This window comes from Loxodonta africana, chromosome 17 (genome assembly GCF_030014295.1).
Source record: "Loxodonta africana isolate mLoxAfr1 chromosome 17, mLoxAfr1.hap2, whole genome shotgun sequence".
NCBI lineage: Eukaryota > Metazoa > Chordata > Mammalia > Proboscidea > Elephantidae > Loxodonta > Loxodonta africana.
Window position 1 is genome coordinate 69,895,313 of NC_087358.1, and position 23,384 is coordinate 69,918,696.

General features: G+C 38.5%; 1 protein-coding gene across 4 annotated transcripts in view; it reads left to right on the forward strand.

Annotated features, from left to right (window-relative positions):
* Positions 1-5,855: 5,855 nt before the first annotated feature.
* Positions 5,856-23,384, forward strand: part of FNDC3A (fibronectin type III domain containing 3A) — a 232,976-nt gene continuing 215,447 nt past the window's right edge. The window contains exons 1-2 of one of the 4 annotated variants that reach the window (XM_023551324.2): positions 13,329-16,581; positions 17,492-17,619. The gene's annotated coding sequence lies outside the window, so the exon portion shown is untranslated. Of the gene's footprint in view, positions 6,118-12,396; positions 12,420-13,328; positions 16,582-17,491; positions 17,620-23,384 lie in introns of those variants that run through there. The other 3 variants (XM_003412622.4, XM_010592624.3, XM_064270144.1) reach the window with 3 other exon arrangements.

Here is a 23,384-nt window from a genome sequence, read left to right on the forward strand (position 1 = left end):
GAAGTAAGAAATAAAATTAGTAGATAATTTTACTTCCTTACTTCGAGTTATAAATGATTTACATAGTTTTCTTCCCATCACTATATATCATTGTCCTTATTTAAGAGACGCTCATTTCATTTATATATTTTAAAATTAAAAGTACATTATTATATAAAGATATTTACTCTGCCTAACATGAGTAGATAATTGATTTCTCTGGTAATTTTAAAATGCAGCTTGGTTTCAAAATTTACTTCTGAAATTTGAAGAAGCATTTTCTTACGTCTGGTGAATTATAACTGAATTTAGCTTACCTGAATTTTTATTTCCTATATTTTCAGTTTTTCCAGACTAAAATGTCATTGTTATCTCAGTAAATTATTTGTCTGGTTTTGAAATGTGCTATTCTGACAAAAAAAAAAAAGATAGTTTGGGGATAGTTCTTTCAAATCCCAAGTCATCTTCTGCTTCATTATCCTTATAGATGCGTATCTCCTCTTTCTGTCTTTAAAATTGATTCATATGTCATCGGTTATGCTGGATAATAATCGTGGTGTGTTCAACCGCAGGACTGCCATCAGAGCCTCCTAAAGCTGTACAAAACATCAAAGAGCTGTTGACAGTCTAAAAGACAGACATAGAAACCTTATTTTTTCAACCTAGAGCAAATCCTTATAATCTGTCCATTATTATATAACCCTTCAGGTCAGGAACCTATTCAATGAGCTCTGAGCAGTAGTCAGATAAGACTTTCCCCTTCTTGGAAATAAGACTTTCCAGTAGCATTGCTTTGAAACCATATCACTAACATGGACAAATTTAGACTATTGGGATTATCATTTTGTGATTAAGGGATTTCTTGGTCTTTCCTAACTGGTTTCTTTGTAAAGGAGAAATACAGTTTCTCTATAAAGGATATAAAAGACTTAAACCATAGATGAGCAGTTTTCTCCAACAACTGAGCCAATCCTAGTTTAACTGTATGTCGTAGAGACAAAAACAATCTTATTCTGTTTGGGCTGATTTCTCTAGGATGCTTAAAGTATGGTCCATGGACTAACCCATCAAAATCTCTCTGACTGCTTATGAAATGTAGATTCCTGAATTCAGATTTCAGGATGGGGGGTAGGGAAGGGTGGCAGCACCCACTAGATTTTAAACAAGCATGCCAGGTAATTTTTTATTCTTCCCAAAGTTTGAGAACTCCTTCTATAGGGCAAAGTTACACTTCAGTTTAGGAAATCACTTTAATGGACTTTTTTATTTTGAAAAGAAAGCTAAAGTTTCTGAGGTTAGTCTGGATTAATGTGGTAACAGGAAGCAGAGCTAAATTGCTCTGGGTAATAATAAATTAACAAGATTTTGGAAACTATCTCCTCCTGGCTTTAGAAAGACACAGTTTCAGGGTTTCCAGAAATTCAGAAAATTGTGGAGAAGGTTCTTGTTTGAGGGAGAAACCTTAGCAACATAGTGGCACGTGAAGTCCGAAGAGAGTCATGGGCAGTGAGAAATTCCCTGTGGTAGGAATAGCCAATGTCAGGTTGCTTCCTATTCTGTGCCTTAAGCTTCCTGTGCTTTCAGGTAAGGAGATGTTCCACCCACAGGGTACAGCATGGCTGGGAAGGCGCAGTTACGGATGGAGATTGCAAAAAAGTTTAGGAATTCAGAGTAAGAGTTGATCCTGGCCACCACCCTTCCAAAGCATCCTTGGAAATGTTGAGGAAGATTTTGGGGGGGAAAACTTGAGCCATTTTAATTAGCTATTAAAGAACAAGAAGATTTAAGGAACCCAGGCTATCTCTATCCTTATGAAAATTTCCTTTAACATAATAGACTTTCTTATGCCACCTATACATTAGTTCTCTCCTTTCTCAGAATTTTGTTATCATCTCTATAGAAAGTGTTTAGGTTTTTAGGATTAGATCCTCCTTTATTTAGCAATAACATATGTATGACTATCCTTTATCCAAGGACTTTATACTAGTTAGAGTCAAGCGTCACTGCGGGTAACAGCAAATCCAAAGTTAGTGCAGTTTTTAAAAGGCAGAAGCTTATTTAACCCTCACATAAAAATACATATAGGTTTAGGGCTCAAAGGGGAGCTCCACGATCATCAGGGATCCAGGCTCCTTCTATAATTTTTTTTAGCCATTCCAAATATAGAACTTCTACCTCGAGGTCCAAAAGGGCTGCTACAGCTCCAGATATCATGTTCATATTCCAGACAGCAGATAAGAGTTAGGAGAAGGGTGTATACCCTCCTATTCAGGACCCAAAAAACCCACCCAGTACCGTCATCCCAGGAAATTCAATACACTTCTGTTTCCCACTCATTGGCCAGATCTTAGTCACATGGCCACACTTAACTACAAATGAGACTGGAAACGTCTTTATTCTGGGTTAACATGTACCCAACTAAGATTATGAAAATGGATAACAGGGGTGAGATAACTAGCAGTGCCTCCTACAGAATTCAATATCATATCTAAACATTCAACTTCATTCTATGATTTGGATACAAAGTGGAAGGAGGGTAGTTTAAACCAATGGAGGAAAACCTTCTTAAGGTGTAATAAGATACAGAAGAATTCCACATACACAAACACACCTATCTTCCAACTCAGCCCTTTCCCTATTGCCTTAACCTAACCAGATCACAGTTAGCCAGGACATACTAGTCACAACAGCTATGATTTAATTACTGAGCATCAGGCATAGATCAGGCATTTTCATGCATTATGCCATTTAATCCTGCAAAGTAGGCATTTTATCCTTAGTTTCTTGATGAGGAACTGAGGCTCAAAAAGGTTAGATAACATGCTTGAGATCAATCAATTAGTCAGTAGTAAAGCTGGGATTCAATCCCAGATCTACCTCATTCCAAAACCTGCCCACCTTCCCTGCGTTATATTACACTTCTTCTCAGAGACAAAAAAAAAAAAAAAAAAAAAAGCCCAGCTTTGGCTGCTTTCATGGTGTACCTCCAGATCAACTACTTCCACCACCCACTCCTCTTCCGGACCTGCACCTGTTCCCCTTCTAAAAAGAGGGACAATGGCAATAGTGCTATCTCTGGCTCTGTTCAGAGTCAGGACCCCCATGTAGCTCAGAGAATTCGGTCAGAATAACCCCCCCACCCCTTACCTCAGTCTGCTGTCCCATCTCTCTTTTTCTGTTCATCCCCATTTTCTTTTTATCCAAACTTCTTAAAAGATAAGTCTACAATTGTTTGACATCTTCATCTCTACTCTGTCAAGAGCTGTGAAGGATCTGAGTTATTACCCTCCTTATAAGCCTACAAGTCAGCCTGCCACAGTTTCATGGGTGCTGACAAAGGCATGAGACTTCTTGGTCCATGGACTGGATTACTCACAGCATAGCAAGCAGCATAAGATTCATGATCATGACAATTCCCCTTGCCTCTGAGGTCTCACAGGGGTAACACTGAGCAGCCCAGGTAGATGCTGCATGCTTTTTTTTTTTTTTTTTTTTAGTGGGTTTGCATTACAGCTGAGGAATCCCAAGCCTAGGACACCCCCAATCTTTTATAGTGGGCTGCAAGCAAACCTGTCCAGCCTTTCCCTCAGCAATAAAGATACTACCTTTACTTTATTGGAGGGTTAACATATCTGCCCTCTGCTCCAGTGGGAGACATTATCTTCCAAGTTGTTTGGTATAGTCCAGAACAAAAGCTGCTGGTGCCTGTGCTAGCAAGTTGTGCAGAAGGAGGAGAGGCCTATAGAGAACTGATATTACTGCATCTCTCCTCACTAATCTTACAGAAGATTGTGCTCCCGAAATTGATTAGTAATCTCTAATTGCACAATCCAACAATCTTCTAGAATCCTGGAAGGGACCTCAAAAAAGAATGTGCATTTATTCAAGAAATATTTATCAGGCATCTACTATATTCCAAGCACTGTGAAAGCAGACATAGACATGGTCATTGTCCTCATGGAGGGACCAATGGATGTTAATCTAGTATTGACACACACTAAATTGTAATTACAAAAAAAAAAAATTACAAGCTGTGGTAAATTAGAAGAGGGAACGGTACATGGTGCTAGGAGAGCTGACATCAACAAAGGGTCTTGGACTTGTCTGGGAAGTCAGGAAATGTTCTCCCCAAGGATATCACTTTAGAGCTGAGACTTGAAGGATGAGTAAGAGATAAACTGTAAAAATAGAGAAGGGCATGTGCAGAGCCTGTGGCTGTCGGGATAACGAAACACTTGAGAAACTGAAAGAAAACCCCAGAACAAAGGAATCAGAATCTTGAAGGATGAATTGTAGGATTCTGTATTTTCAAAAGCTCCTCAAGTGGGAAGCTTCAAAAATTACTAGCTTAGATTCAGGTTTGGGAAGCACTAGTTTAGTCTCAGGCCAAGCAGAGCCATGACAGCAATATGGAGAAGCCACCCCACTCACCCACCGTCTGATGAATCCTGATGTTTTAAAACAATATGCTTCAGTTATTCAGAGATCAGCTTTCCAGCAATTTTGTCTGGAAGAGGGCCAAATCTGGAAGTTAAAGAAAAGGAAGCATCTCTCTCAGGGAAAGAACTTTTAATAGTGAACTGCAATGAAAATATTTCAAGATACTACTTGATACAGAGTCACTATCCAATTTACTGACCGGAAGAAAAGGAATCTCTCATTAGCTGGCTGTGGATATAAACATCCAATCAGTCATTACCTGGAGCCATAGAGAAAAGAACCACAGAAAGGAGAAAAGAGGAAAAAATAAATAGTAAAGTAGAATGAGAGGAAAGATCAGAGCGGGTCAAGAGGCAGATGAGGAGACGAGAAGCAGTAACAGGGAGCACTGACAGATACTAGAAAAGGTGATGAGAACATTCCAAAGAGAAAAAAGAGAGCACTACAGTGGGAATCCTGTATACCTCAGCAATCCTCTGGGACTTCAGCTTATGACTATGCTATCACATTTGATGGTCAGTTATCAACAAAGGATTTCCTTAATCATTGTATTCTCTAAGAATGTAGACAATACGTACGTTTTTGCAGATTTCTGTATTTAAAATAATGTTACTATTTTAAAAGACAGCACAATTGATAAATTGAAATAAAGCCAGAACATGGAGCTTGGTTAACTTCCATCACCGTTTTTTGAAAGGGCGGTTACTGGGGTAGGACTCCGTGTCCCAAGGACTGTCCCATCCCCAAGTCTTCCGGTGGAAACCGCAAAACTAAGCCGCCAGGGCCTGACCGTAGGCATTATCGCAGCGCCCCCAGTTGACTGAGGTTAAAGGAAATTTCTGCTGCTCTCCCTAGTCAGTCTTGGTGCTGTTGTAGAGGTAATGGGGTTTCCACGCGATTTGACGGGTGAAGAGACCGAGAAACTATCCCGCACGTAAATATCTAAATATCATCTTGCTACCGAGATCCCAGGCTCTAAATGTTTGCGATTGAAAACATCCAAGTTCACTTCATTTGGTTTCCTATTCCTTGGGGAGGGTCTTTAATAGCACCTGCCAACGTTAAGTTCTGGCGCTTTCGGAAAGAGGCTGACACCGTGCGCCTCAGAGAAAGCCTTTTAAAATTTGGATTGAGAATTGTGTGGGTGGCCCTACAAACATCAATTAACTCCGCATTTCCCGAGTCTCGCTCCGAGCCTGGCCGCGCCGGTGGCTACGACGAACTAGGCGCAGCCGGGCCTCGGGAGAGGGCTTGGAGCCCGGAGGGCGGGGGACGCCACGCACATTCCGGGCTCGGCCTGCGCCTCGAGCTCGGGGTAGAGCCTCGCCGCGCGCGGGAGCAGGCGTGGGGCGGGGGCTCAGGGTCCGGGTCCCCGGGGGCGCCGTCGGCGGGGCTCGCGCAGCCGCAGTCGGTGCGCCGACTCCGAGCTCCTCCTCCCGGCTCCGTAGTAAGCATGGCGGCGGCGGCGTTTGTGGTCCCTCGGGTGAAACAGAAAGCGGGAGCTACGCGGAGAGGGAGCGGAGAGCGGGGCTGAGGCGGCGCCGTCACTGCTGGGAAACAGCCCCAACATTCACTGCGCCGGCGGCCGCGGCGGCTCCGAGAGCTGGCCTTGCCCCTGAGGTAGAAAGGACGATCAGGAACCCGAAGAAGAGGCGCCAGGGTAGCCGCCTTTCTCAGCCTCAGAACGGCGTGACTGAGGTGAGAGCGCGGGGCACTCCCTTCGGGAAAGGCAGAGAGCCTGAACCGTGCCTGTCCCGTCCCGCCCCGGAGCAGACGGCGCAGAAACCGTTAGGCTGGGTCTGAGGGGCCGGGGGACCCGAGGGTGAGAGCTCCGTCGAGGGGCCCGGCCCGCCCATCCTGTGGGCGAGCTGCAGGCTCGCGGGGGGGAGGGGGGGCGTGGAGCCGGGAGCGGGAGCCGCCAACTTCTCCCGCACCTGCCGTAACCGGAGTCTCACCGGGAGGGGCTGGCGGGGCGCGACCGGGTCCGGGACCCGCCATCCACCGGTGGGAGGCGGCGCAGGGGCGCGGGCGGCCCTCCCTACCCGCGGCCGGCGCCGAGCAGCGCCGCCGGGAGGGCTCGGGGGTCGGGAGCAGGGCCCTCCGGAGAAGATCGCGTCGGGGCTACAGCGCCTTCAGCGGGCCACTCGGCAGCCGCTCAACTTGAAGGCTGTTCTGAAGAGAGTTTGCCCCGCTCACCTTGGGGTTAAAACCTCGAAAACCCGCCCTTCTGTATTTGATCCTGTTTGGCTGGTGTCGGTACCTGGCCGTTCCTCCACCTCGGCGAGCTAACTACCTTTTCAGTCAGGAGGCTGACTGGATGGTGCAGTCCTCGCCCTGTTTAACAGCCTGGATCTTTGAACTTTTGACACGGCTTTAGAAGGACGTCGTGTGTTAGGTAAAGGAAAATTAACGCCTAATTTAGTCATAAAACTACGGTGGCTGTTTAAGGTAGTCGTTAATCGTTCACTTGGGATATGGGGGGGGGCGTAATGGTTGCTGGAGGCGCTAGGAATCGGGAATTGGAGATTTTCTTCTGTACGATTTTAATGTAAGTTTCTCTGGACACCTTTGTGTCTGACCATCTGTTGGCTAAGAATAACAGGCTGTCAAGATTTTTTTTTAAGCCAGTACAATAATGTATGTGTTCACTATGGGCGTTTAAACGGAGCAACGTAAATTATTTTGCTTCTTACTGTTGTCTCTGTTTTTAGTTCTCGAAACCAGAGTTTGTGTGTGTTTTTCTGTATTGTAAGAATGAAATGACAGCAATTGAACTCTGAAGTACTTTTACTGTAATATTTTATGGCCATGCTGTTACGAGCACCAGTACTAAACAGATGTCACTCAGGAGTTTGAGCCATATGTTAAGCAAAAACTAATGAGTTTTGTGGCCGTGATCTTGTATGTGGATAAATATTTAGTGTTTCCGTATTTGCTAAATCTGTCATTCTTGCCATGATGTAAGTTTTGCTTAAATCTACTAAAAATGTTCAAGAGAAATGAATCTCTTTTTGCCTTTTTGGTATTTCCTTGTATCAAATAATTTTTCTCTAGTGATGCGATAATATGCCCACTGAGACACATGATCGACCTAACAGAAAACAGTGGTAAAGGATTTTTAACACATCTTTTATAAAATCTAACCTATAGATTTGCTTTTAGCTTTTCAGCCCACTGTAGTTGTTGCTATCACTAATAATACCAATTAGTGGAAAGAAGGTATGATGACTTGACAGGAGAAAAATCTTGTTAAAATTTTTAGATTAAATTTTATATTAAAATAATTTTTAACACTATCACATTAAATTTTATTGTATTTTCTTTTTTCCCCTCTATAGATCACCTCTCAATTTTTTACGCATAGGTTAACTCTGAAAATTTTTTATCCCAGACTGATTGCATTTAGCCACCTGTATGCTTCTGAATCAACTCCCTCTTTTTTCCATTTTCCTTTTATGTGAATCCCCTGAAGTACTGAGAAAAAAAAAGCTACTAGTTAACACTGGCCTTGATCAAGCTTAATTATAAGAATAATGTGCTGCTTCCAAGTTAATGATGTGCATTAGAAAAAACAGATTCTAAGATTATCTTCTTCTTGGGCATCTATATCATCACTTCCCTTCTTCAGTGTGAGGGATTGAGAACTGATGTACTTCATTTTATTATGCATGTAATGATTACTTTTTACTTGTAAAATTTCTGTGATATAATATTAAGCATATTTTATTACTTATTAAGGAAAAATTCTTTCTCTGACCAGCCAGGCATAAGTCAGGGCACTCAGAAAAAAAGGGTATGCATGATTAATATTCTCATTGTCTTTTGTAGCTTTAGTTAGTTAAAGAGTATTTAATTTATATTTCATCCATCTTTAGTTTAGATTTATGAATAATATTTATGCTTGTTTTAAAATATTTGTGTATTTTTTTACATTCATGCATCCAGGACTTGTACATCTTATATTTTACCTGTATTTTAAAAATACAGTTTGGTGACGAGTAACCAGAAGGGCTTTTTGTTGTTTTCTTTTTTAATGTCTCAGTGTGCATTTTTCCATGAAAATGATGTAGGGATATGCACATGCTTTTCAGTTTTATTAGCCAGATAATCAAAAGATAAGTGTTTGGTTTGTTTGTTTTTAACAAGCTCTAACAGATTAAATTCACAATATTGTAAATTCAAAGATTTGGAATACTGTGCATGTCTATTCCATTGAGTCTTTAGTGCTTCAGTTTGTCACACTGCAAAACAAGAAAATATGGACCTCGTGCATACCAATGTCAACAACTACTAGTTCAGGAAGCTAATGGCCAGTGATGCTGAAAGGCTTTTTTTTTTTTTTTTTAATGTATTGTGAGCTTTTGTAATTTTATAATGCTCTTAATATTTCATAGTACAGGCAGTCCCCAGATTACCAACAAATTCAGTTGCTAAGTCCATCTTTAAGTCGAATTTGTACGTAAGTCAGAACAGTTAGGTACTGTCCATCTCTAATATGAGTTAGTCAAATGTTTGTCTTGTTATATAGTATATAGTGCACCTTTGTATGCATAAAAAATATTAAACACTTCTAGATACACTAAAACATCTTCAAAGTAACAATACAGTAATAATACTAATGTTTTGATGCTCCTTGCAGTCGCCTGTTTGTTCTTAGAAACTATTAGTATGTACCTTGTGTTTTTAATATATTAGGCTTTAAGGGGGTTGGTTCCTAACTGTGGGTTGTATGTAAGTTGAACGTTTGTAACCCAGGGACTGCCTGTATTATGTAGTGGTCTTTCTGTATCTTTTCATCCTTATCTCACTATCCTCCCACTATTGTGGTTTTGCATGTCTTTCATACAGACTTCCTAAGTTTACAGTATAGCCTGTGGTCTTCCACCAAGTTCCTTTATGGATGCCATCCTTTGATGTTTCCAATCACTTATCACTCATTACCAGCTCTCTTAGGCTGTTTTTCTCTAAGATAGAGAGATGCACTTGGGAGGTGGCATGTGCTCAGAAGATGATGAAGTATTATTAAAATAGGGGATGAAAAGGCAGTGTGATGTGTATCTTTCCCTTGAGTAGTTTACAGACTAGTTGAGGTACTAGAGTAACACAGGAAATCATTAGCAAAACTATATGATGGTATTATATTGTGTGGTACTGACTGTAATTTAAAGGAAATCGAGGCCAGTGAGGGCTAGAACAATCCTGTTTGCATTTAGAAGAAGTAGGACTTGATGTTTAGGAAGAATTTAGATAGCAAAGGGAAAGACATTCCAAAAGAGATTGACAGCCAGAGTTGGAAGTAGCAGTAAGGAAACCAATTTGAGAGCATCAAAGGACAGGTATAAAGGAGGAAGTGGGAAGAAAGCTTAGAAGAAATTTGGCCAAGCCCTAGGACCTGGTCAAAAGAGAAAATAGGCACTGCTGGAGAAGATCAATTTGTATCATGATGAACCCATCACTGAAAGAAGTATGCATCTACTTAAGCTTTATATGTAAAGGGATAGCTCAGATGTGTGTATTTGTATAGCTCAGATCAGGGGTCAGCAAACTTTGTTAAGTGCCAGAATAGTAAGCATTTTAGGCCTTGTGGGGCTCTACAGACTGTTGAGTATTCTTTTTTGTTTCTTTGTTTTTTATAGTGCTTTAAAAATGTAAAAGCCATTTTTGGTTCAAGGGCTAAACCAAAACAAAGTGGCTATGGATTGGATTTGTCCAGTGGGCCTAGTTTGCTGACTTCAAGCCAATGATTGACTAGGTAATTGTCCATAAAGCACATGTTGTGTGGCATCTTACATCATTTACCACATACTGGTTTGGTGTGTTTTATTACAACTAGCATTCATATGTTTTCCCTACATTATAGTAAAAAAAAAAAATGCAGAAGTGACTGCTATTGTAATTGTTATTTTATGGCCAAAGTTCTAGCAAGCTTGAAAGCCTAGACTAGGTCTGAGAACTAGGAAGTGAAAGAAGAAAAGCCCTTGAGCCCAGCCTTAGAGCAGTGAAAATAGCTACTCAGTGGCTTGATTTTAGAATTTGTATAAGGTTAAGTATGTATATCCACTGCTTGTGCTGGTTTCACATTTTTTAAAACTATAGCTGGCATTTTAGAAACCTTGGTGAGGGTGCTAGTGGCCCATAAGTGACAGCAGGGGAGCAGGCAGTAGGGAACCTTGTTTTAAAAAGTAGTTGAGGATGAGTTAGTAGTGAAGGGACAAACAGGTGGACACCCTTCAATAACTCCAGGAAGAGTCACTGTATTACAGAACAGTCTAATAACTGATGTGTATGTTGATGAGCTTAAGTCATCAAGAAAAGATTATATTATGTACAGTGTAAAGGTTAAGGCCTTTATGTCTTTTTAAAAAATATTTCTATTAAGAATGTCTAAAAGTAAATTACTGTGATTTAAAGGACAAGAATCAGTTATTTTGAACATTCATTTGCTTGAAACATCTCTTTGAAGTTTCTGAATTTGTAGATATGTATTCTTAAAATTCTAAGGGAATTCTGTTTATTGCCTCAGCACATTAAGTTTGCAATTCGTGTACCATTACCAGGTGAATAGTATACCTCAGGTTATGGCTACTGCTCTGCTGAATCTTTCTATTAGTTCCAGCAGTTTTCTTGTGGAGTCTTTTAGATTCTCCATGTAAAGTATCATACATCCACAAATAGGGATACTTTTACTTCTTACTTACCAATTTGGATGTTCTTTATTTTTCTTGCCTTATTGGTCTAGTTAGGGCTTCCAGCACAATGTTAGATAGGAGTGGTGATAAAGGCATCCTTGTCTTGTTCCTGTTCTCAGGGGGAATGTTTTCAGCCTCTCTCCATTGAGAATGATGTTGGCTGTTGGTTTTGTATAGATGCCCTTTATTATGTTGAGAGATTGTGCTTCTGTTCCTGTTTTAGTGAGAGTTTTTTTTTTAATCAGGAATGGATGTTGGCCTTTATCGAATGCCTCTTTAGTGTCCATTGAGATGATCATGTGATTGTCTTGTTTTATTTATGTTGTGGATTACGTTGATTGATTTTCTAATGTTGAACCATCCTTGCATACCTGGTATGAATCCCAATTGGTCCTTGTTAAGTGCAGTCCATATTGAGTGTCTCTGTCCCTTTTTACAAGGGAATACTGATCTTCTATTCTGAGCAACTTCAGCTATTCTTTCCAAAGGGAAGTAAAAATATGCAAAAATTAGATTCCTTATGACTTCCTCTTTTTCACATGGAAGACTATTTCTGTATCGTAATAAGATCCACTTGTTGAACTCTCATCGGATTTTAGGCCCTGTACTTGGTTATTTTTTAAATTCAATGCGACACGGACGTATAGTTGGTGGTACTGTTTTTACAGATGAGACCAAAGCTTCGAAATGGTTCATTCCGATTCAGACCCCTGCTGAGAATTTGTATTTCCATCTCCAGATATACTGAATCAGAATGTACAGGTTAACAAGATCCCCAGGACATATAGTTGGTGGTACTGTTTTTACAGATGAGACCAAAGCTTCGAAATGGTTCATTCCGATTCAGACCCCTGCTGAGAATTTGTATTTCCATCTCCAGATATACTGAATCAGAATGTACAGGTTAACAAGATCCCCAGGACATATAGTTGGTGGTACTGTTTTTACAGATGAGACCAAAGCTTCGAAATGGTTCATTCCGATTCAGACCCCTGCTGAGAATTTGTATTTCCATCTCCAGATATACTGAATCAGAATGTACAGGTTAACAAGTTCCCTAGGTGATTCTTAGGTATAATAAATTTGGAGAACCACTGCTCTACTAGTGCTTCTCAGAATTGGTCCCTAACTGGCATCATTAGCATCTTAGCACTCTCTGGGGACTTGTTAGGAATGCAGATTCTCAGCAGGAGTTCCAACCTGAATGATCCAGTTGAAGCCCTGGATAAAGTGTTACTCTTGAAACTACTACTAATCTCTTACTCTCTCACTTCTTTAGCTCTTTTACGTGCTAGTTGCTGAAAATACAAGGTAAGTATGATGTATCTTTTAAATAAACCTAGATGTAAAAGTTACCTGAATTTCATGAGTTTAGATTGTGTGTGTTAATCGACCTCTGTCAGAAATATCTAAAAGGAACTATTTTGTTTTCTGTTCTCAGAATCCACATTTTTACATTAATTTGAACAGAGTAGTTTGAATTTATATGATTTCTTTACTACCCAGTTCCCCAGTGAGGGGCTAGTTTAACTGATTTATGTATATATTCTTCAAGAAACCCATAGCTGCATAATTTGGGAGGGGGAAAAAATCTTCGTATTTCTCTGGGGGTTGTAAACAGATGTTTAAGTACATTTTAAAGCACAGTTAAGACTTTTCTTTAAAAAGAAATTCTATGTTTTGGTTTGCAAAACCAGATGCCATATACAGCTTTTGTTGAAATTTAGCTGGAAAGTGTAGGTGTTTCCCTTCAGAATCAATTAAAATTTGCTTAAATAAAATGAAAAGCAAAAACATAATTTGTGATTTCATTATGTCTAAACTTTTCTAGAATTTTTGGTTTTCTTAAGACCAAACTCAAACCAAACCCACTGCCATCAAGTTGACTCTGACTCGTAGCAACCTCATAGGACAGAGCAGAACTGCCCGCGTAGGGTTTCCAAGGCTATAATCCTTACTGAAGCTGACTGCCATGTCTTTCTTGCCGTGGAGTGGCCGGTGGGTTTGAATCGCAGACTTTTTAGTTAGCAGCCAAATGCTTAATCAGTGTGCCACCAGGGCTCTTTCTTAAGACAGCCATTCTCGGTTATGACTTTGTTCTTAGGCTTGCATTTTTCCATATAATATTTTCATTAGTGATATGTACTTTTTTTTTTTTTTTTAACATTTTAGTATAATGGTTTATGAAGTACCCTTTTGTTTCTTTAGTAACTGTTTTACCAAACCTGTTGCCATTGAGTCGATTCCAACTCATGGCAACCATGTAAGAGTAGAACTGCCCGCATAGGGCTTATCCAAGGAGTGGCTGGTGGATTTGAACTACCAACATTTTGGTTAGCAGCGGAGCTCTTAACCATTGTGCCACCAGGTTTCAGGTCGGTAGTTAATCAATATACCTCAAACTCCATAGTATGCTAGCAGTTATATTTATTTATTTGTCTGTTATTAAAACTGGCTTTTTTTTTAAATGTGTGCGGTAGAATAACCTTTGGATATAATGTAGGGGGACTGTTCTGTAACTGATCCTTCAGGCTGCTTCCAGGCTAATACTTAGAAAACATGAATTTATTCAAATCATTGCCCTGTTTTAGAAATTAAAATTACACCACAATTCCTGCTGCATTAATTAGAATCTCTTTTGAGATGATTTGAGAGTCCATTCTCTGTTAATATTCTGTGAACTATCTCCTAGATTGGCTGTTACGAGGATTAAAAGAAAGATTCCATTTAACTTGGCAAGTAAAATGCTTGCCATAGGATATTTATATCTAGGACTTTGTCAGACGTGTCTACTCAGTGTCACCCAGATATCCTATGCTTATTCCCATCATTCATTTTTCATCTGCCCTTTTGTTGAAAACTTAAAATGTCCTAAATACTAGGAGTATGAATGTCTCAAAAGTGAATGTTCCAGTCCTTTTTCTCTGGGAATTCACAGACTAATATGAAAGATAGATACACGTAAACAAATACATATTTTACAGTAATTAAAAGTAAATAAAATACTTCTTCTTCTGCCTCTTTTCACCTGTATGAATCCTTCCAGTCTTTTAGCACTAAACTGCTGTATTTCCATAAAATCCTCAGAATACCATGCTTGTGTACTTACCATACTATATCGTCTATACTTCTTTTCTTTCTGTCTCAATTATTAGACTTTGAACTCCTTGGGTTTGAACAATACTGCTAGGGTCAGCAATTTTTTTTTCTGTAAAGGAGCAGTTAGTAAATGCTTTAGACTTAGTGCTGTAGGAGCCCAAAAACAGCCATAGATAAATTACAAACAAATGATTGTGTTCTAGTAAAACTATTGACAACAGCAGACAGCAGGCCAAATTTGGCCCATTGGCCGTAGTTTGCTGTTCCCTGCAATGCTATATAAACTATACCCGGGAAAATAAAAGGCACTTGTGACACTATAGGACAGGGTAAAACTACCCCTATAGGGTTTCCATGGAGCAGCAGGTAAATTAGAACTGCCAGCCTTTTGACTTGCAGCTGAAACTCAACCACTGTGCCACCAGGGCTCCATAAACACTGTGTTTGGAAAATATAAGGCACTTTGTAAATAATAATAAATATGTATTAAATACTTTGTTCTGGGTCCTATTCCAAACACCTTTATATATATCAGTTTACTTAATTCTTAAAGCAACCCTCTGAGGTAGATACTATTATCCCCATTTTAAAAATGAGGAAACTGAAGCACAGATAAGTTCAATAAAATGCCTAAGATCAAAAACTAGTTAGCGAAAGTCTTGGGATTTGAACCCAGGAATTCTGATTCTAGAGCCTTGGCTCGTAATTAAATCATACTGGTTTCTGATATGTGGGTAAATTGCAGAAGTGTAACGATGATTCAGCATTAGGAAACATATAAGCATAATTCACTATAAAAAACCAAAAAACCAAACCCATTGCTGTCAAGTTGATTCCAACTCATAGCAACCCTATAGGACAGAGTAGAACTGTCCCATAGAGTTTCCAAGGATTGCCTGGTGGATTTGAACCGCTGACCTTTTGGTTAGCAGCCGTAGCATATAACGACCACACCACCAGGGTTTCAAGGGAAAAACTGTATCTCTTGGGTGCTAAAGAGATCATTTTCTAAGATTCATTTGTCATTCCTGATAACTTTTAGTGAACAAATAACCTTGTAAAAAGTCTCTACCGGAAACCTTTGTCAAATATCATAGTGAAATATTAGATGAACTTCTGTTAACAGATAGGAACATAACGTAGATCTAAAAGTCTTAGCCAGTGCATTAAGAAACAAGAAAAAAAAATTAAGCTCTAAATAATGGTGGAAAAAGAGCTCTGGTGGCACAGTGGTTAAGTGTTCAACTGCTGTCCAAAAGGTCCTTAGTTCGAATCCATCACCTGCTCCCTAGAAACCCTATGGGACAGTTCTACTGTGTCCTGTAGGGTTGCTATGAGTCGGTTTGGTTTTTTATTATTATTATTTGCAGTTGATATGATCGCTTACTTAGAAAATATAAGACAAGTGAAAAATTATTTGTGTTAAAAAAGGATTTTAGTAAGCTGGCTAGCTATAAAATAAAATTAGAAAATTCCTTAGCTTTTTTACACATTGGCATTACCCTATATATAAAGTATGTTTTTGCACTTACCATAAAAATACTCAGATAATACACACTGAAAACAGCACTGATGATACAGAGGTCATAAAATGTCCTTCCCACAAATTGTGGGAATCCTAGCTCTCTGTGTTGCCAGGTAGCCGAATGTCTGAGTAGAATCTTGAATTAAAGGCCTTAGTAAACTCCAGAAATGTATTAATTTTAGTCTATGGATATTTTATTAGCAAATAAGAACTCATTTCTCCAGTTGCTAGTAAATAACCCTTAGTCTTACACAGAAATAAATGTCTAAGAAATTGCATGTCATTTGCCCAAAATATCTCTAAAAAGAACTTCCATTTTTCTTTTAGTACAGGGCATATCAAGAGCATACTGGCTCCCATTGGTGAACCCTGGACCACACTTTAAAAAGAAAAAAATCATACTTTTAAAGCATAGTTGTTTGGATCCTACTCCTGATAAACTTAATTACCTTTGTTCTGTCTATTGGGTACATTAAAATTTTGGTTTTCTGTCAAAATTGAGTAACAGGAACTGGATTTACCCTTTTGCCTGAAACAACATGCAAAAAAAAAAAAAGCTAGACAAAATATGTGAAACAGTGGCACCCAAGACCTGAACGTCAGGCAATGAAAGAGAGAAAACAAAGCAAGTCCTTTGATTGGCCCAGTTTACTCCCTGGAGAAAATTTCTAGGGACAGGCATGGGGAGGGGGAATCTAGGGCAGCCTAGGGATTCCAAGGTGATCAGTGTTCACAATGCAGAGTATCAGAAAGGAGAGAGCTTCACAGAAAAAGGACCCTGAAGATCTGGAGAGGGTACCCCTTAAAGTATTCTGGAAAAGGTCCCCTCGAGTATTCAACAGAATTTTGGTAAGTTCATGCATGTGAGGAAACTACCTAAGGCTGGGGAAAGAGAATCCTAAAAGGATTAATGTAGAACAAAGGTCTCATAGGACCATAAATAGTCCCTCTTTCCACCAATGTAGAAAACCTTGTAATTCACAAGACATTTATATGGTAGAGTACTCGGCGGGGGCGGGGTTTTCCTCAGTAAAAAAAAAAAAAATGTGAAAAATTAACCGTAGACTAAACACAACTCTGGTCTTGCATAACAACTGTTAAAAACAAGACCCAAAGGATCAAGCTATTTCCAAGTAACTTACCCACTCTCAGAACAGAGCTCAAGTATAAATATAGAAATAAAAAAATACCCAACAGCAAACAAGGTAAAATTCACAGTGTGTTACACGCAATCAGAATTATGAAGCCTGCAAAGAATCAGGAAAATACAACCCATAATGAGAAGAAAAATCCATCACTCAAAACTGACCCACAAATGACATAGATGATGAATTAACAGCCAAGGACATTAAACATTGATGAGTGTATTCCATATGCTGGGGAAGCTAGAGGAAAGACTCAGCATGTTAAATAGAGCTGCAGAAGATATAAAAAGGCCCAAATTGAAACTTTTAGGTTAAAATGACATTGTCAGATAAAAAACACAATAGATTGTATTAATGCTGGGTTAGACATTGTAAGTAAAAGATGAGTGGGCATGAAGACATAGTAACAGAAACTGTATAAAATAAAATGCAGAGGGAAAAGATAATTTTTGCAAAGGTGAATAGAACACCAGTGAACTGTAGAACAAGTTCAGGTAGCCAAATAAACATGTAATATAGTTGCTAAAGGAAAAGAGAGATGAGGGATTGAATAAATATTTGAATAAATAATGCCCAGAATTTATCCAAATTTAATAAAAGCTGTAAATCCACAGATCCAAGAAGCTCAACAAGCATAAGATGAATAAAGCTGCACCAAGTCACATTGTAATCAAATGGCTTAAATCAAGCAGTAAAGAGAAAAAAAATTTAAAAGCAGCCAAAGAAAAACAGAAGAACAAAGGTAAGGGCGATTGCAGATTTCTCATCAGAAACAATGTAAGCTAGAAGACAGTGGAACAACATTTTTACCATACTAAAAGGAAAAACTGTGCACCTGGGATTCTTTACCCAGGCAAATTTCTTTTAAAAACAAAAGCAAAATAAAGACTGAAAGAATTCGTCACTTGAGACCTGCACTAAAAGACATCTCTCTCTCACACACACATATGTTTTACTTTTAAATACTTTACATATGTTATAAACCCCATAGTCATTGTTATTAGATGGATATCTAGATATAGGTAAATCTTAAAAAGGCTGAATGGGGAGAAATTTAGGTATATTGTTGTAAGGTTCTGATACTTATACCTGCTTAGTATACTGTTACTTGAAGGTAGACTGTGTTAAGTTAAAATGTATGTTATAAACCCTAAAGCAGCTACTAAAGTAAAACAACAAAGAATTACATTCTGTAAGCCAACTAAGGAGATAAAATGGAGTGATAAGAAATAATCCAAAACAAAGCAGATAAAGAGAAAAAAGAAAAAAGGGAACAAAGAAAAAATGAGACAGTTAGAAAATATCAAGATGGTAGACTCTTAACACAACCATATCAGTAGTCGCATTACATGTAAACGATCTAAACACCTGAGTTAAAGGACAACAATTGTCAGATTAGGTTTAAAAGAAAGACAAGACTCAAGTGTATCACATCTTACAAGAAACCAACTTTATAAAAAAGACGCTAATAAATTAAAAGAATAAAAAAAGACATACCATGCTAACACTATCCAAAAGAAAGGTTCAGTTGCTGTATTAGTTTAGAAGTTAGGTTTCAGACCAAAGAATATTACCAGGGATTAAGGTGGTCATTCCTTAATAATAAAGGGATTAATTCATCGAGAGAACATAACTATCTTAAAGTTTTATGTATCTGATAAACTTCAAAATATGTGATAGCACTGCAAAGAGAAATAGGTAAATATGCAATTTTAGCAAAGATTTCAATCTCTTTCGCAGTAATTGATAGAACAAGTAGATAGAATGTAAAAGGTCCTAAAAGTATAAAATATTTGAAGAAAGCATAGGAGAAAATCTTTGTGACCATTGTTTAGGCAAAGATTTCTTAGATAAAAAACTGACAAATTGGACTTCATTGTAATTAAAACTTCTCTTCAGAAGACATGGGTAAAAGAATGCAAAGACAAGCCATAGACTTGGAGCAAATCTTTGTAAATCACTTAACTGATAAATATCCAGGATATACAAAGAACTACTGAAACTTATTAATAAGAAAACAACCCAATAACAAAATGGGTGAAAGAATTGAACAGACACCTAAGCAATGAGATATAAGCATGGAACATAAGCACCTGAAAACATGCTTATCATCATCATTGTTTTTAGGTGCCGTTGACTCAGTTCCAACTCACAGCAGCCCTACGTACAACAGAATGAAACACTGCCCGGTCCTCCACCATCCTTACAGTCGTTGTTATGCTTCAGCTCATTGTTGCAGCCAGTGTGTCAGTCCATGTCATTGAGGGTCTTCCTCTTTTTTGCTGACCCTCCACTTTACCAAGCATGATGTCCTTCTCCAGGGACTGGTCTCTCCTGATAACGTGTCCAAAGTATGTGAGACAAAGTCTAGCCATCCTTGCTTTTAAAAGGCATTTTGGCTGTACGTCTTCCAAGAGAGATTTGTTCATTCTTCTGGCAATTCTTGGTATATTTGGTATTTTTCGCCATCATCAGTCATTCCAAAACCAAACCAAACTCTTCCATCTACTCCATTACAACTCATAGCAACCCTGTAGGACAGAGTAGAACTGCCCAATAGAGATTCCAGGGCTGTAAATCCTTACAGAAGCAGACTGCCACACCTTTCTGCTGTGGAGCAGCTGGTGGGATCCAACCACTGACCTTTCAGTTAGCAACCGAGTGCTTAACCACTGTGCCACTAATGCAGAGGCTTGGATTACAAATGGGTAGTAGGAAACTTTGGGGGTGATGGATAGGCTCTTTATCTTGATTCTTTCATAGTTGTATGCCAAACCCATTGCCATCAAGTCTATTCTGACTCATAGTGACCCTATAGGATAGAGTAGAACTGCCCCATAGGGTTTCCAAGTAGCAGCTGGTAGATTCCGACTGCCTACCTTTTGGTTAGCAGTCAAGCTGTTAACCACTGCACCACCAGGGCTCCCATAGGTGTGTACATGTGTCAAAATTTATCAAAGCGTACCCTTTACAATGCAGTTTAATATGCAGGTTAATATATATCGGTTGTACCTTAGTGAAGCTGTTTTAAAAATTAAGAATAGTTGGTACATTGTAAATGCCTGATACATGTTTGTTTAATACATTTAACTCATTACTCTTTCATTTCTCACAGATTTTTGAAAGCTTCTATTTTTTCTAACTTATAAAAATATAGGAGATAGGATTTTGATCTGAGAGGAAGTTGATTTGGCTCCTAATGTATTGATTTGGCTGAAATATCCAAGTCAACTTCAAAGGCCTCATTAAACTTGATTACCTTATAAATACTTCCATGAGGGCAACTATTTTTATCTCTTTTCTAGTTGAAGAACAAGAATGCATTTATTCACATCTGGGATGGAGCTTTCAAGAATGAGACATACTTTATATTGTTAAAGTAACTAACACCTTCATCTCAGTTAATATTTGTGTAAGAATTAGTTTAGCCTTAGATCTGTATGGTCCTGGGACTAGCAGCATCAGCCTCATCTGGAAACTTGTTAGAAATGCAGATTATTGGGCTCTCCTTAGAAGCAAGGATGGAGAGAGTGTGTCTTACATACTTTGGACATGCTGTCAGGAAGGATCAGTCCCTGGAGAAGGACATCATGCTTGGCAAAGTACAGGGCCAGCGGAAAAGAGGAAGATGCTCAATGAGGTGGATTGACACAGTGGCTGCAACAATGAGTTTAACCATAACAACAATTGTAAGGATGGCTCAGGACCGGGCAGTATTTCGTTCTGTTGTGCACAGGGTTGCTATGAGTTGGAATTGACTCCATGGCACCTAACAACAACAGCAACCACCATCCTGCACCTGGGAACTCTGGTGGCATGGGGGTTAAGAGCTGTAGCGGCTAATTAAAAGTTCTCAAAAAAAGAGTTAAGAAGTATCAAATGCTAGGTAATGAATGTGCTGAACTGTTTAGGGGTACAGTGTACTGATGTCTGCAACCTTGAAATGCATAAAATTAAGGTGTATTGATGTGTGGATAGAGGAATGCATGTGATAAAGCAAAATGTTAATTTTTAGAATCTAGGTGGCAAGTGTATGGGTGTTCACTGTTCATTTACTTCAGTTATTTTGTAGATTTGAAAGTTCTCAATAAAATATTCATGTGACATTTTAAATTTTTGTGCAAGAGAGTAAAATGTGCCCAGAATTGCTCTTAGAAAAAATAATGGTGCTTGGTAATGAAATTTTACTATCTTAACAAATTATACTTTGTTTAGATATATTGATACCATATTAATCTTATAAATTGGCTTTCTGAGATTTTTCTAGTCAAGTTAAAATTGAGTATTAAAACTGAATATTAAATGGGGTCTTGGTAATGCTCTCTAAATTACTTCTATTGATTCATTCTTGATATACCAAAATGAAAAGTTCATTAATTGTACCTGTATAATAACAGTCAATGTCACCTTTTAGGACAGACATAAATTACTAGATTTAAAACATTTTATTATTGAAGTCATAACAATCAAATGGATAGTACATAGATTAAATGAGGTATTAAAAGACGTGGCAACCAATGGTGTGTGTATCTAATATGAATCCTGATTTTAATAAATTTAAATAAAAATTCATGGGACAATTGGAAATTTCAAAACTGCATATTTGATGATTTAAGGAATTACTAATTTTTATGTATGATAATGTTACTGCAGTTATGTTTTTAAGAAGTTCTCTTTCTTTTTGTTAAATTTTATGTTTGGTGAACATAGACACAGCAAAACCCGGTCCCATTCCATAGTCTTTAGACATGATGATTAATAACATTGGTTACATTCTTCACATTGTGTCAGCATTCTTCTTATTTTTGTTCCGGTTGTTTCATTTCCATTTACTTAATCTCCCTGACCCCCAACCTTCTTATCTGTGCTTTAAAATAGCTATTGACCTCTTGGTGTTATATATATATATATGTTTAAAAGAAGCACAGTATGCAAGGGTGACATCTTTACTCTTTGGGCTAAACAGTTACTTTCGGGGAATGGTTTCAATTCAGGGTTTGAAGAATAAGTCAGGGCCATAGTCTTGGGGACTCCTCCAGCCTCAGTAGTGCCAGTAAGTCTGGATTCTTTAAGAATTTGAAATTCTGTTCCACATATTTCTCCCTTTTTATCAGGATTCTTCTTTTGTGTTCCTGATTAGAATGTTCAGTAGTGGTAGCCAGGTACCATCTAGTTCTTCCGGTCTCAAAATGGAGGAGGCAGTGATTCATGGAAACAATTAATCCTATAGTCCAGTTCCTCTTCTAATTCTTGGGTTTCCTTCTTTCTCTTCTGTTCCAGATGAATAGAGACCAGCAGTTGTATCTTAAATGCCTGCTCATAAGCTTAAGACCCCAGACACTACTCACCATATTGGGAGGTTAGAGCATAAACTTATAAGAACTATTAAAAAAAAAAAAAAAAAAAACTTTTAAGAACTATATTATGCCAGTTTCATGAGACCATGGCCTAAGCTCCAAATCAAGAGAACTAATCCCATGAGGTGGTTATGTCTGATTAGTATCAGCATCTGTGGCCCCCCCCATCATTTTTTTTTTGTTGTTCTTAAAAGTCCTTGTCTTTTAAATATGTATACTGAAATATTTGCAGATGAAATTATATGATATCCCGGATTTGCTTCAAAGTAATACAAAAAAAGAACTAATAGGTGTCAATATAGATGAAACTAGACAAACCATTAGTTGAAATGGTTGAAGCTGAGTGATAACTACATGGGGGCTAATGAGATTATTATGTCTACTTTGATGTATGTTGGAAATTTTCCATAATAAAGGGATTTTTAAAAAGATGCATTGCAGTTACGTTGAACTTTGCACCATGATCTGAGAATTTAGTTGTTATTTGTTTCTATGGTAAAATGTTTTCCAAGTATTTCTGATGTCTAATGAAACATTAGAAGGTAGCCTAATTCTAAGATAAGGACTGTTTCTTTCTTCTTTTCAAAAATATAGCACTATTAGTTCCAGTCCTTCCTTTCATTAGATTTTGTACCAGTATTCCTTTTGCACTCCCAGTGAGTAAAGAAATGAGAAAGTGAGGTTTGGGGAGAGAGAAAAGCAAGGAGCCTAGATTAATCATGTATCTTTTGAATGATCAAGGTTGTCTTAATGTCATCTAGCTCAATTGGCATAACATAGTTTATAAAGAAATTCTTCTACGTCTTACTTTGGTGAGTAGCACCTGGGGTCTTAAAAGCTTGTGAGGTGCTGTCTAAGATACTCCACTGGTCCCACCCCGACTGGAGCAAGAAAACCAAAGACACAAGAAAAAGATTAGTCCAAAGGACTAATGGACCACAACTACCAAAGCCTTCACCAGACTTAGTCCAGCACAACTATGTGATGCCAGACTACCACCAGCAACTGCTCTGACAGGGGTCACAATAGAGAGTCCCGGACAGAGCTGGAGAAAAATGTAGAACAAAATTCTAACTCTCACACACACAAAAAAAGAAGGCCCAGCTTACTGGTCTGACAGAGACTGGAGAAACCTTGAGAGTATGGCCCC